General features: G+C 42.5%; 1 long non-coding RNA gene across 1 annotated transcript; it reads right to left on the bottom strand.

Moving 5' to 3' along the window:
- Window positions 1-3,328: 3,328 nt before the first annotated feature.
- Window positions 3,329-10,523, bottom strand: LOC106962712 (uncharacterized). Its single transcript, XR_001428045.1, has 3 exons — window positions 10,183-10,523; window positions 4,495-4,611; window positions 3,329-3,401 (listed from the first exon to the last, which is right to left on the bottom strand). It is a non-coding gene; the product is annotated as an uncharacterized LOC106962712 (long non-coding RNA).
- Window positions 10,524-10,723: the final 200 nt, after the last annotated feature.

The following is a 10,723-nucleotide window of genomic DNA, read 5'->3' on the forward strand; positions in this document are numbered from 1 at the left end:
CCATATATTGTGCAAATCAATTGAAAACAAGCATGAACGGGGAAAAATGTTAACTACGTAGAAAAAGCTTCAACAATTAGGATGCATACATAAGTTTGGACACTCTGGTTTTATACCCTTTTTATGGCTCCTCTTTAAGACCCAATAGAGCCAAAACTTTCATGCATCTGCTCAGTAGATTAAACATTTTTATCAGCACCGTGAGTCTAATCTCCAAAACAATAAAATAATGGGTTGAACACTGGTGACATAGCTCTAAATCACTACTAATAAATGATATGTCAATGATAAATAACATGATTTATGTTCAAGGATAAATGTTGATGTCAACTTTATTTACATAACACTTTTTAAACAAACAGGAGTTGCATCGAAAACGAGAAATAGGTAGGATCAAATAAAGCGTAGGTCATAAAACCTAATAAACTACAGACGTGAAGATTAAAAATAAAGTGAAATGAGCACAAATGTAATTTTATAGAACCTAAGTAGACAGAATAAGTCTTCCTGGCCAAGTGTGGCTTCAAAACTCCTCGGCCTAGGTTTGTTTGACAGAAAATCTTCCGAACAAGCGGAGGTGTTTGCTTACGCTGTGTGGGGATCTGTTTGTGTGTGTTTCTGTCTTTCTGTCGATGTGTTTGACCACATCTGAGGTTAAAGCTAAACTCTGTCCACTGGCTAACTCAGTAAGATTTTCTTACTGTATCTAATGGGACTCAGGCACAACCTCAGACCCCACACGAACACCCTGTGTCGCCCAGCTTGTGTCGCTTTGATGGCAATGTACATATGTGCATATTCATTTAATGACACATCCATGTGTTTGTGTGTTTTTTGTCCATGTGCGTTGGGGATCCGCAGGGACCAATAAATGGCTTAAACGGCCACAGCTGCAGCACCATGGAAACGGGGTGTTTAAATGGAGGCGCATTACGGGCTAAAGCACAGGGTAATGACCGCTTTGGCTGTCGGAATGCCTTGATCTTATCACCATAGCAAGAGGGGATGCTCCCACTTTCTGATGGTCTAATAGCCCCGACTCTTTAATAGACAGGCTGCCCGGGCCACTGAGGTCATCCGGAAACACTGAGACCTGGGAGCAAAAGCTCACCGTAACTGAGAGCAATTCTCTGGTGAAAGTCAGAAAGTCCATTGTGGCGACAATATCGGGGAGAGGTAATGTTTTACTTTTGCAATTTGAATACAGTAAATGCCATCCTTTTTTTTTTGTCCTGTTTTTGTTTGAGAATGTTGACGCATGTGTGAATTTTAACTCCGGCCTTTTCGTTCACGTTTCTTTTGCAAAACTGGTAAGACGATCTTTGATAGTGTGTGTGTGTGTGTGTGTGTCCATGCGGAGGTGTGTGAGTGAATGCTGCACTTTATCTCAGTCAATGAGTGAGTGGAGGCTGGTTATAAGGCCATCTGTCCCTCTCAGACACCTCATCCGTCTCTGTCGCTGCTAGTGCAGCCACTGCACACACAACACAAACATGCACCGGAACGATGTCCTGTCGCTGAATACAGTATCTCAGGTCTAAATGGTCGTACTTAGCGTGGAGACGACCGACTTAGATTAGTGCGTCTGCATCAAACGCAGTTTTGTTGCGTTATCTTTCAGCCAAGATAGGCCACCAGACAGCTCGCGTGTACTGAAGTGTCCCATTGAGTTCGGTGAAGTGGACTTGTCTCGTCCAATCGCGAGCCAGATGCCTCTTGCATCTCACTCACGTCTGAGTCCAGACACTAGTGAAGTGGTCAAACTCCACTCACCTTTCTCACACCGAAGGAGAGTCTTAGAAATAGTCAAGCAGGGAAAAAGTGGTGCACAACTCCAACTCCTGTGTCTTAACATCAGTCCAAGAAGTGGCGGTTTCTGATATGGGGGACTTGGGCAACCACCCAGGGCAGCATCTTGTAGGGGACGCCATATCAGGATATTTTGAGGTCATTGTAGTGTTAGCAATAAGAAATTACAGACAGTTGCAAAGATTGCTGCTGGAAGTGACTTAGTTAACAATCCCTCAGAGTTAAACAGCATTTTGTTTAATGTCGTCACAACAAACAGATCAAGTCTATCAAGTAAAAGGTAACTGTTGTTTCAAGTCAAAAACAAGATAAAAAAGTACAGAAATAATGAATGGCGCATATTCACTTACTGCAGTTCACAATAGTGACGTCTCTTTTTAAGTCATTTTTTTGTTTTGTTTTCGGTAACTGGGATCAAATTAACCTACGTCTACTCAATAATTTACTGTAACCATTTTGTCCGGTGCAGAGTTGATGGGAGGAGCTTGCGTTGGCGCATTTGTCCTGCAGTCATTGAACAGGCCAGGTTCACACGGAACTGGTCACCAGTCCATCAAAGACACACAACTATTCGCATGCTACTTTAACTTAATTACCAGTTCTCAAACAAACGAATTAACACACGGTCAGCATGCAATCTAGCACAATAGATTACATAATTTTGTTCACCAAAAGGCTGGGTAAGGAATAACAAAAAATGCACATGCAAGCGTATTAAAAAAACAAATAGATGAAGTGAAAACAGAAATGCTTAATACCAAATTACAAACAGGAAACACAAGTCTAAGTGTACAACACAAAGAAAAAGAGAAACAGTGACTCTAGACCCACACATGCATAAATACTGATGGATGTGTGATGGATGTACAGAGGGGAGCTGAAGGGAGAAAGATGGCGACCAGGATGCAGATGGTAAAGGTGCATATTTGTCTCGCCTATGGTGCATATTTGCATTTTTGGCAGGACGCGCAGATGGCTGAAAGTGAGAATGATGAAACCAAAGAGTTTGTGCTACGTCTAACAGCTGTAACTTATAAAATCTGGCAGGGCACGTCCCTGAAGCTCCTCGCCGAGTTTGTGTGAGGACAAAGACTCACGTTTTCCGTCTCCTTGAGCTGGAAAGCGCTTCTTTCTCAAAAAACCGCTTGCGACTGTACTCTGCTTCTTCCCTTTGGTGAACTACTGTCGATATTACCTCACTTAAGTAGCAGCAGGACTAGATAAAGAAAAATGAGGTGGATGGAGGATGTGAAGGAAGGTCACGTGATGTCTTTCTTGTATGAAGCGCAAAGTCTCCATGCAGCTTTGCTAGACGTCTGATACTGAGGAATTGAGTTCATAAAAAAAAAAAAAAAAAAAAGTGGGAAATCTTTCAAGCATGCCTTTCACTTCATCACTCTTTTTAGTCTAAATTAGAGAATTGGAAAGCGTTCTACGGCAGCTTATACCTCCAGAACCGCCCAGCGCACACATGCGAAACAATAATAATAATAATAAAAAACACCTTCAAAATCACCTTCCCTTTCAGTGTATGGCTCCATCACATTGCATGTTCCTCTGGCTGTTGTTGTTGTTGTGTGTGATCGGGTTCTCTGTTGGATAAACAGCTGTTGGTGTGTGCTTTGGTGTCTGATAAACACATTAGACTGATGTTTATTCTTGTCCAAACTATCCCATTTCAAACACTTGACAGATGCGGCGCTCCGAGCCAATAATAAAAATGGGAGCGTCACTTCGGAACAGCGAAAGAGCCCAGAGAGAGCAAGATCATCTTAAGCACCAGCATTTTACCTCAGCATGAAACACGCAACGGTCCTGTTTACGTGCTACATGTCATTTGTGAACAAAATTAGGGTACGCAATTAAGTAATTAATCATTCTCACGTCTAATCTTGTTTTTAATGTCTGGGGAAGGAAATTACATGCAACGAAATGAAACGGAAACCCGGCTGACCAACAAATTAGAGTACGCTCCCCTTTAAAATCTAGTCGTACCCCACTTGGACTGTCTTTGGCATTAGAGAGAGAAAGTTTGTCACACGTCAGAATCAACTGTCAGATGTCTGAGGGGTTTCCTGCATGTTCGCCAACTCACAACATCTCAGCGAGTTCAAATCAAATGTGGGATTTTATCCAACTTTTTTTTTTTCAGTTTTTACACAGTAAATGGTGAATTTACTTTCATGTTTGGGGTTATTGTGTTGCAGGGTCAAGCTCTCTATCACTTTTAACGTTGTTGTGTTTTTTTATGGTCTCATATTTTTCTCAGGTACCCGCTGACACATGGTAGAATATACTGTAGGTTAAATGAGCTACAACAAAGCATTACCAAAGTATATCGCCTCAATCTAAATGCTTCACAACTGGCATTAAGATAATTTCCTGGAATGCTGTTTTGATTTACATCATGTCCTTCGTTCTGGTGTCCAAATAGCCTCATGGTGTCCACACAGATGTTTCACTTTCAATTAATCAGACTCACCCATTCCCTGTCTCTGTCCCACCGGGTCTCTGTTTTCAGCCATTCCTCCCTGGAGTCTCCTACTGATTTACCACCATGTTCCCATGCCCCTGATCCCTATTGTGTTACATTATTTGCCATGCGTTTCAATTCATTTGCTGCCTTTGTTGATCATTCATGTAAGCGTTGGGTTCTTTATTCTGTTTAATCAACACTTGGTTTACCTTGGTTATCACTTGGTCATGGTCTGCCTTTCTCCTCCACTCTCTCTCTCTAGTGGGTTTCCAGTGAAGGAACATCTTTGGGAGCCAGGGTAGGATTTTGGAGTTGGTGTTCCTCCCCTGGAATTTCCAATGCATGGATCAGGACCAAGTCAGACACAAAGTGGCTTAAATCTATCTAAGAATAGCCCTTGTAGGGAGCTAGGACCTTTTTGTTGGACTCTAAATTACCTCAGTCATCTCCCAGTTTATCCTCGTCCTCTGTAGTTCATATTATGTTGACTTTAAATTACAAAGCAAAAAGTCTGTATTTTGTTTTTTCCAACTCGGTACAGTCCAGCCGCCTGTGCTGAGTATAAAAGTGTTTGACAGAATTTGAATTTTTGGACAATCCAACAACCTGAGTGAAAATACTCCGAAACTGACACAATTGTGTCTGATTTAAATCTCTATTTTCTCTTCTCCTAAAGTTGAGCGCAGTTCATTCAAAATCCATTCTGAATATATATTTCCACCCTTTTTAGTTTTGCACTCTATGGTTATTGATGTGTACCAACCTGAATAAATACTGTATTCGTCTTAGTTTACCATGTTTAATCACATTCTCGGCTCCGCTGTTGGAGTGGGCAGAGATCAGGTGGAAGCCGCAGTCCGGAATCAGGGAACGTTATCTACAAAAACAGAACGCTGATCTGCAGCCTAGAAGATAAGAACGATCTGGGAAATCTAATGCCAGATCCAAAAAATATGCAGAAACCAATCATGCTCACCCCTCTAGATAGACTTCTGTGTTTTATTTAAGTGCTGGGACAATTATCTTCTGTACGTCACCTTAGATGCTGACAGAACCTCTCTTTGAGTAGCCTGAAATGTTCATTTAACTCTGAAGTATCTGTATTTGAATGGGGATATCTTTGAATCAGCATAAACATTGCACAAACACAGCGCTTTAAAACCACGCAAAACATATCGCATGAGTGATTTATAGTGCTTTCGCGCCATATATGTGCAATCTGGCAAGCACACCTACGCTTCTCCCTCCTCCACATTCTCTGCACAAGAGGAGCAAATCTCCCTTCTGAGGTGGATCAAAACAGTGTCAGAAGTTGGCTGTAGTAACTGAAAGAAACTTGGATGCAAAATGTTATTGCCAAAACAATGCGTGTCTCCACTGCTCGGTTTAACGCAGTGTAATTGAAATACCACAGTTCATTCAGACATTGGGACACCGCTGCAGTTCATTCGCTTCCCTTTTCCACGAAGCTCTTCTCTCTTGTGTTTGTTTTGCACTTCTGTCATTTACGTGGTTGTGCCATCTTGTCTGTGCAGTTTAAAGAATTAGCCCTTACGTTACTAAGATAGATTATTTTTCTAACTTTATCATTTTTATCTTGTGATTTTAAGTTGGTTTACATTTACAGTGCGTTCTGTAGTGTTTGCAGTATTTGCTTTCAGTCACAGTTAAAAAAAAAAAAAGAAAATGCCATACAATCAAAAGAATTGGCATCATTGCTGGATTCTGGATTCGGTTCTTTTCAGGAAGGACAATCGGACACAGCCTAGATGTAGCAAATTATACTTGCGCGTAAAGGACATATTTGTGATGTGCACGACTAACAGTTCTTGTATTAATATCTGTTCCTTAGAGTTGCTGATTTTGCTTGTTCAGTAACGTTCTCAAAGAAATCTCTGAGGCCTTCACAGAACGGATCTATATACATGATTAAATTATACACGAGTTTACTAATTAGATGGCTGCTGAAGATGAATTGTAACACTGTATTTATTTAGGGGTATCAGAGTAAAGGGGCTGAACGCGAAGGGAGACAACAAATTTCCGACTTTCCGTGTATCATTTTTCTTCCACTTCACACGTATGCACCATTTTGTGCTGGTGTATCACATACAATTCCAGTGAATTACACAGACTTTAGCTAGTTGTTGACTTACTTTTGCAAATATTCTGAATCCATGAGATCTGGGTCTTAGAACCTCTTAGAACACAACTAAACTTTTACAAAAGCACCACTATCAACGATTTAATTATATTTTCTAAAGACAGCGAGAGGCTCTCTGAACACACAGAGGGACAGATGAGTTCCCTTCTGTTGTTTCAGTTAGCGCAGTGCTTTATAGCACAACTGAAATGATATTGTTCCAGTGGCAGCTCGGTGTAAATGTTTTCCACGAGGGATTCGGCCGCGTCATTCCGAGCACTCGCTGTTTACAACTGTTTACCGAGCGACTCAGGCTACTGTACCGTGTCCTTACTCATGATGTCCAGCCTTGCTGCCTGCTACAACGCAAAGCCTAGTCAAAGGAAACAGTTACTACTCCTGGGTGTACGTGAAAAAAACCAGGAAGACATAAGGACCTTCCCGAGGCTTTACGATGCCAAATACATACGCCGAAGCAATAAAAACCAGCGAAAGCTGCACCTCGAAACACAAACAAAACAGCCTCCCGCATTCCACATGGAGTGTGTTTGTTTGTGGGACGAGTTCGAGATCTGTCGTACAAGTGAGTCTGTGTGTATCTTTGGTCGGTTTGTGTTTTCAAAGGTGAGGAGTCTCGGAGACTGAGAGTGGTGTACTGGCTCCAGTGATGCGATAAACACCATTTAGTCTACTTGAAGCAACAATAAATACACAATTGTGAATTAAGTCTGGGTGCAGGTAGACATCACAGAAGAAGCTTTTGACTTATTTACCACACAGGGCTTGAAATCCATGTGATTTTAAAACAAATGTATTTTTTATGTTCCCCCCCACCAGTAGAAGTCTGAAGACGTCAGAATTGCTTTCTAAAAATTCATAAGAATCACTTCTGGCTTGCAGTCTGGGATGGCTCTGCGCTATCTATCAGTGTCACTCAGGTAGCCGCGGTATCGCTGTTAGTGTCAGCATCAGAACGTGTCAGCTGGTATCACTCACTGGTATCTGCGTCTGTGAGGCCTACACAAGCTGACCCTGACCCTCTATCTCCTCTGTTTCCCACACCTCTGCCTCGAGTCTGCATTGTCAGCGCAAACCCCTAGATTCTCTGGTATGTTGCTGGAATTTCGACTATTTTTCTAGGTCACCGTTGTTTGTGCCTTCGTGAGGTGTGTCTGTAAATTCCCACACAGGGAGTTAGATAAACACTCTAGCACCATCGCATGCATATGAAGCCCTTGCCTCACAGCGGCTCCACACCCCGTGTAGCAGAAAATCTGCGCCGCAAACGAACACGTTTGTTTATGCAGCAAATATCTTATGCTAGGTGATGCTGAAAAAAAGAAAAAAACAAGTCCGTGCATTCGGTTTTTCTAGTGGATGATTGCAATTCTTTATCATCAGGATGCATGACTTTATTTTTCTTAAAACGCTTGCAGCTAATTCTTTATGCTTTACAGTCAAGCGCCATCATATAGCTGGGAAAAATCTAAGACACGTCTGTTTTTCTGACATATCTGGGCAGACGGATGTTAAATGTAATTATTTTTGATGAAAATGCGCGACAACAACCGAAGGAGATTATCATAACTTTTTGTAAAATGCAAAATAACAATGTAATATGTGGTGCGCAATCAATTAGGACACCCCTGGCCATCCACACAAATACTCTGAACTCTCTGAACTCAGACAGCAAGCCTCCAAAAGAGTCCTGAAGTCATCACTGGCCTACTGTAGGTTTTTATTTTTGTCTAAATGAAAGGCATAACTCTAGAGTCAGAAAAAAAGGCCTAACCTGTCCAGTTCACCGTCCACCATGTTATCTACCACAATTAAGAGGTTGCTTGAGGAAACCTATACAACAATTTATGAAAAGTTTGAAGTTCAATGTTTTGCAGTTATCTTGTGAGACGAAACAGCAGCAGCACTAGAAAACTGAAGCTCCGGTGGAGAGAACTGGACAAAATGTGCTGCCGGGAACAGAAAACACATCCATATTTTCAGCCTATCCATGCGGCACTTGCTCGCTTGCTTTGCCATTTCTCATTGCCATTTAATCTTCTTGGATCCTTTCTGTTTGACAGAAACTCACTTCCAGCTCCAGCATTACGAGAAAGGTTGACTCATTGCGTGCCAGATCTAAACCCGGCCAAGCAGGTGCTCTTCTAAATCACTGCACCTCACCGCCAGCCAGAGCGCAAGCTGCGGGTGTTTAGAAGGTGTCAACAGGCACCGGATCAGAGATGGTCATTTATGCCACAGCTGAAGGCTCTCTCTGCAGATATACCTAAACTCTATGACCCCTGACCTCACCAGCCTACACGCCTGTCAACTTTACCCCACAAAAAAAAAAAAAAAGACAGCAGGAAGACAAAGGTTGTGTTGGCCCCGAGGGGTAAACTAATCCAACTGCACACATGCACGCACAGACTTATGTATTTGTGTGCTATCTGGTCGCGAGCAGTGAGTGACAGAGTAGAAACACTTTTAACATTCTGAAGCTTCGACCAGACAAGTGATAGGTGAGGTCCTTCTGTCTTAGCCTGCAGGTGTATACATGTGTCTGTGTGTGCAAAACAGATCGCTTGGCTGACGCTCCGACCACCTAGAGGAGGCCGACTCCCGCTGACAAATACCTGCATCAGACGCAGGAAGGAGGAAAGAGGCGGTCAGAGGGATGAGCACCAGATGGAGCTGGTAATGATGATGAATCACGGGGGATAAGGCTCAACTTAGATTAGCGTCTGCTGCAAAAAAAAGACTCGCTAAGTAACGTTTTCATCCCTACGTGAGCCATTTTGACTTATTCTATTTCCTGTCGCTGTGTTGCACTTCTTGTCTTCCAGTAGAGGACGAACCAAATGTTATAATCCGCTTGCTTGGCCGAGTTCTGTGTCGGACGTGGAGTATGCATGTACGCGCATGCATGGATGTGGACGTAATCCTGGAGTCCGATCTCTATTCTCAGACTTGTCATTTGGCAAGGACTGCCCAGACTGACATGCGTTGCAGCCTTGACGTAACTTTCATAAATCTTCTTTTACTGTCAGATTTGAGACACCGACGGAGCCAAGAGTGAGAACAAGATCTAGAGCAAAAAAAAAAGAAAAGAAAAAAAGAAGACTGGCACAGTTCTAAATAATTGTGATAATGTCGAACAAATGTTTGCTCCGTCTGTGTTATGAATAGTCGAACTGGAATGAAGCAACACATTCGTCTGTATTGCCTTTGCATCATGACACAATGGCAGGTGTGGTGAAAGATCTGGAAATTATGCAGCGCCGGAGCCTGGAAGTTAGAGTGGATATGAAAACGGATCAAATCCCTGTTACAAAGCCACGCAAATGGGCTGAAGACAATTCAATCCAAACAAATCTGGTTGGGAGAAAAAAGAAATAAATAAAGTGCAGTAACCCAATTGCACAAGTGTTCAACATGTTCAACCAACACCGTGTTGAATCACCTTTTGACTGAATTTCACTTTTCTTTATCGCTTAAATTAAACCTGACTAATGTGAGGAACTCTTGAAATGTGGTGTCAAAAGATGCTTCAAGGGCGTGAGCTTTTAGGGCGTGAGCAATCATGCAACAAGGTTATGGCACACCTTTTATCTTTGACATTTTTCCCTAAATAAGAACTGTTGTTTTCCAACTAAGTTTCTTAGAAAATTTATGCAGGGGAGGCGAAAGGCAGACGATCATCTGCATCTGTTCCGACATGTTCCTCTTTATTTTTAGCCTAGAAAAGTCGGCCTACCTCTTTTATGCAATGATTCCTCTCTGCGATGGAAAACAAACACATCGGCTGTTCGATGTCACTCTTGGGTCCTCATTTCGTCTGCTCTGCCTCTCCTCCACCACCTCGCTGGCCCAACATTGTCTGCGAGTTGCTGAGACTAATGGTTTGTCTGCGGCGGCGGCGGCAACGCTCTCGGCTTGGCATTCAGAACACGGATGGGAATGACCGCAGGACACTGGCACTATAGTCTCACTAGTGCGGCTTGATAATATTACTCTTGGGAAAGGCAATAAAGCTTATCTAATGATATTGGCCTCTTGTAGCTATTTAAAGACCACTTTGGGGATGTTGACGGCTCTTTCAGGGGAAATAAGGCTTGCAGGATAACAGGTAAGTCGTAAATCAGAGGTTCCCAAACTGTGGGGCGCGCCGTGTCATTGCAGGGGGGGCGCGGGAAGCCGTCCGATGAAAAAAAAAACAAAAAAAACATGAACACTGCATGCGCTGGGTTTTTACCTTAGAATTGCCATCTCTCTGTTATTCCTATGTCAATTTGATA

Source organism: Poecilia latipinna, unplaced genomic scaffold, assembly GCF_001443285.1.
Source record: "Poecilia latipinna isolate Pla-1442-1.1 unplaced genomic scaffold, P_latipinna-1.0 Scaffold1452, whole genome shotgun sequence".
In the NCBI taxonomy this organism is placed as follows: Eukaryota; Metazoa; Chordata; class Actinopteri; order Cyprinodontiformes; family Poeciliidae; genus Poecilia; species Poecilia latipinna.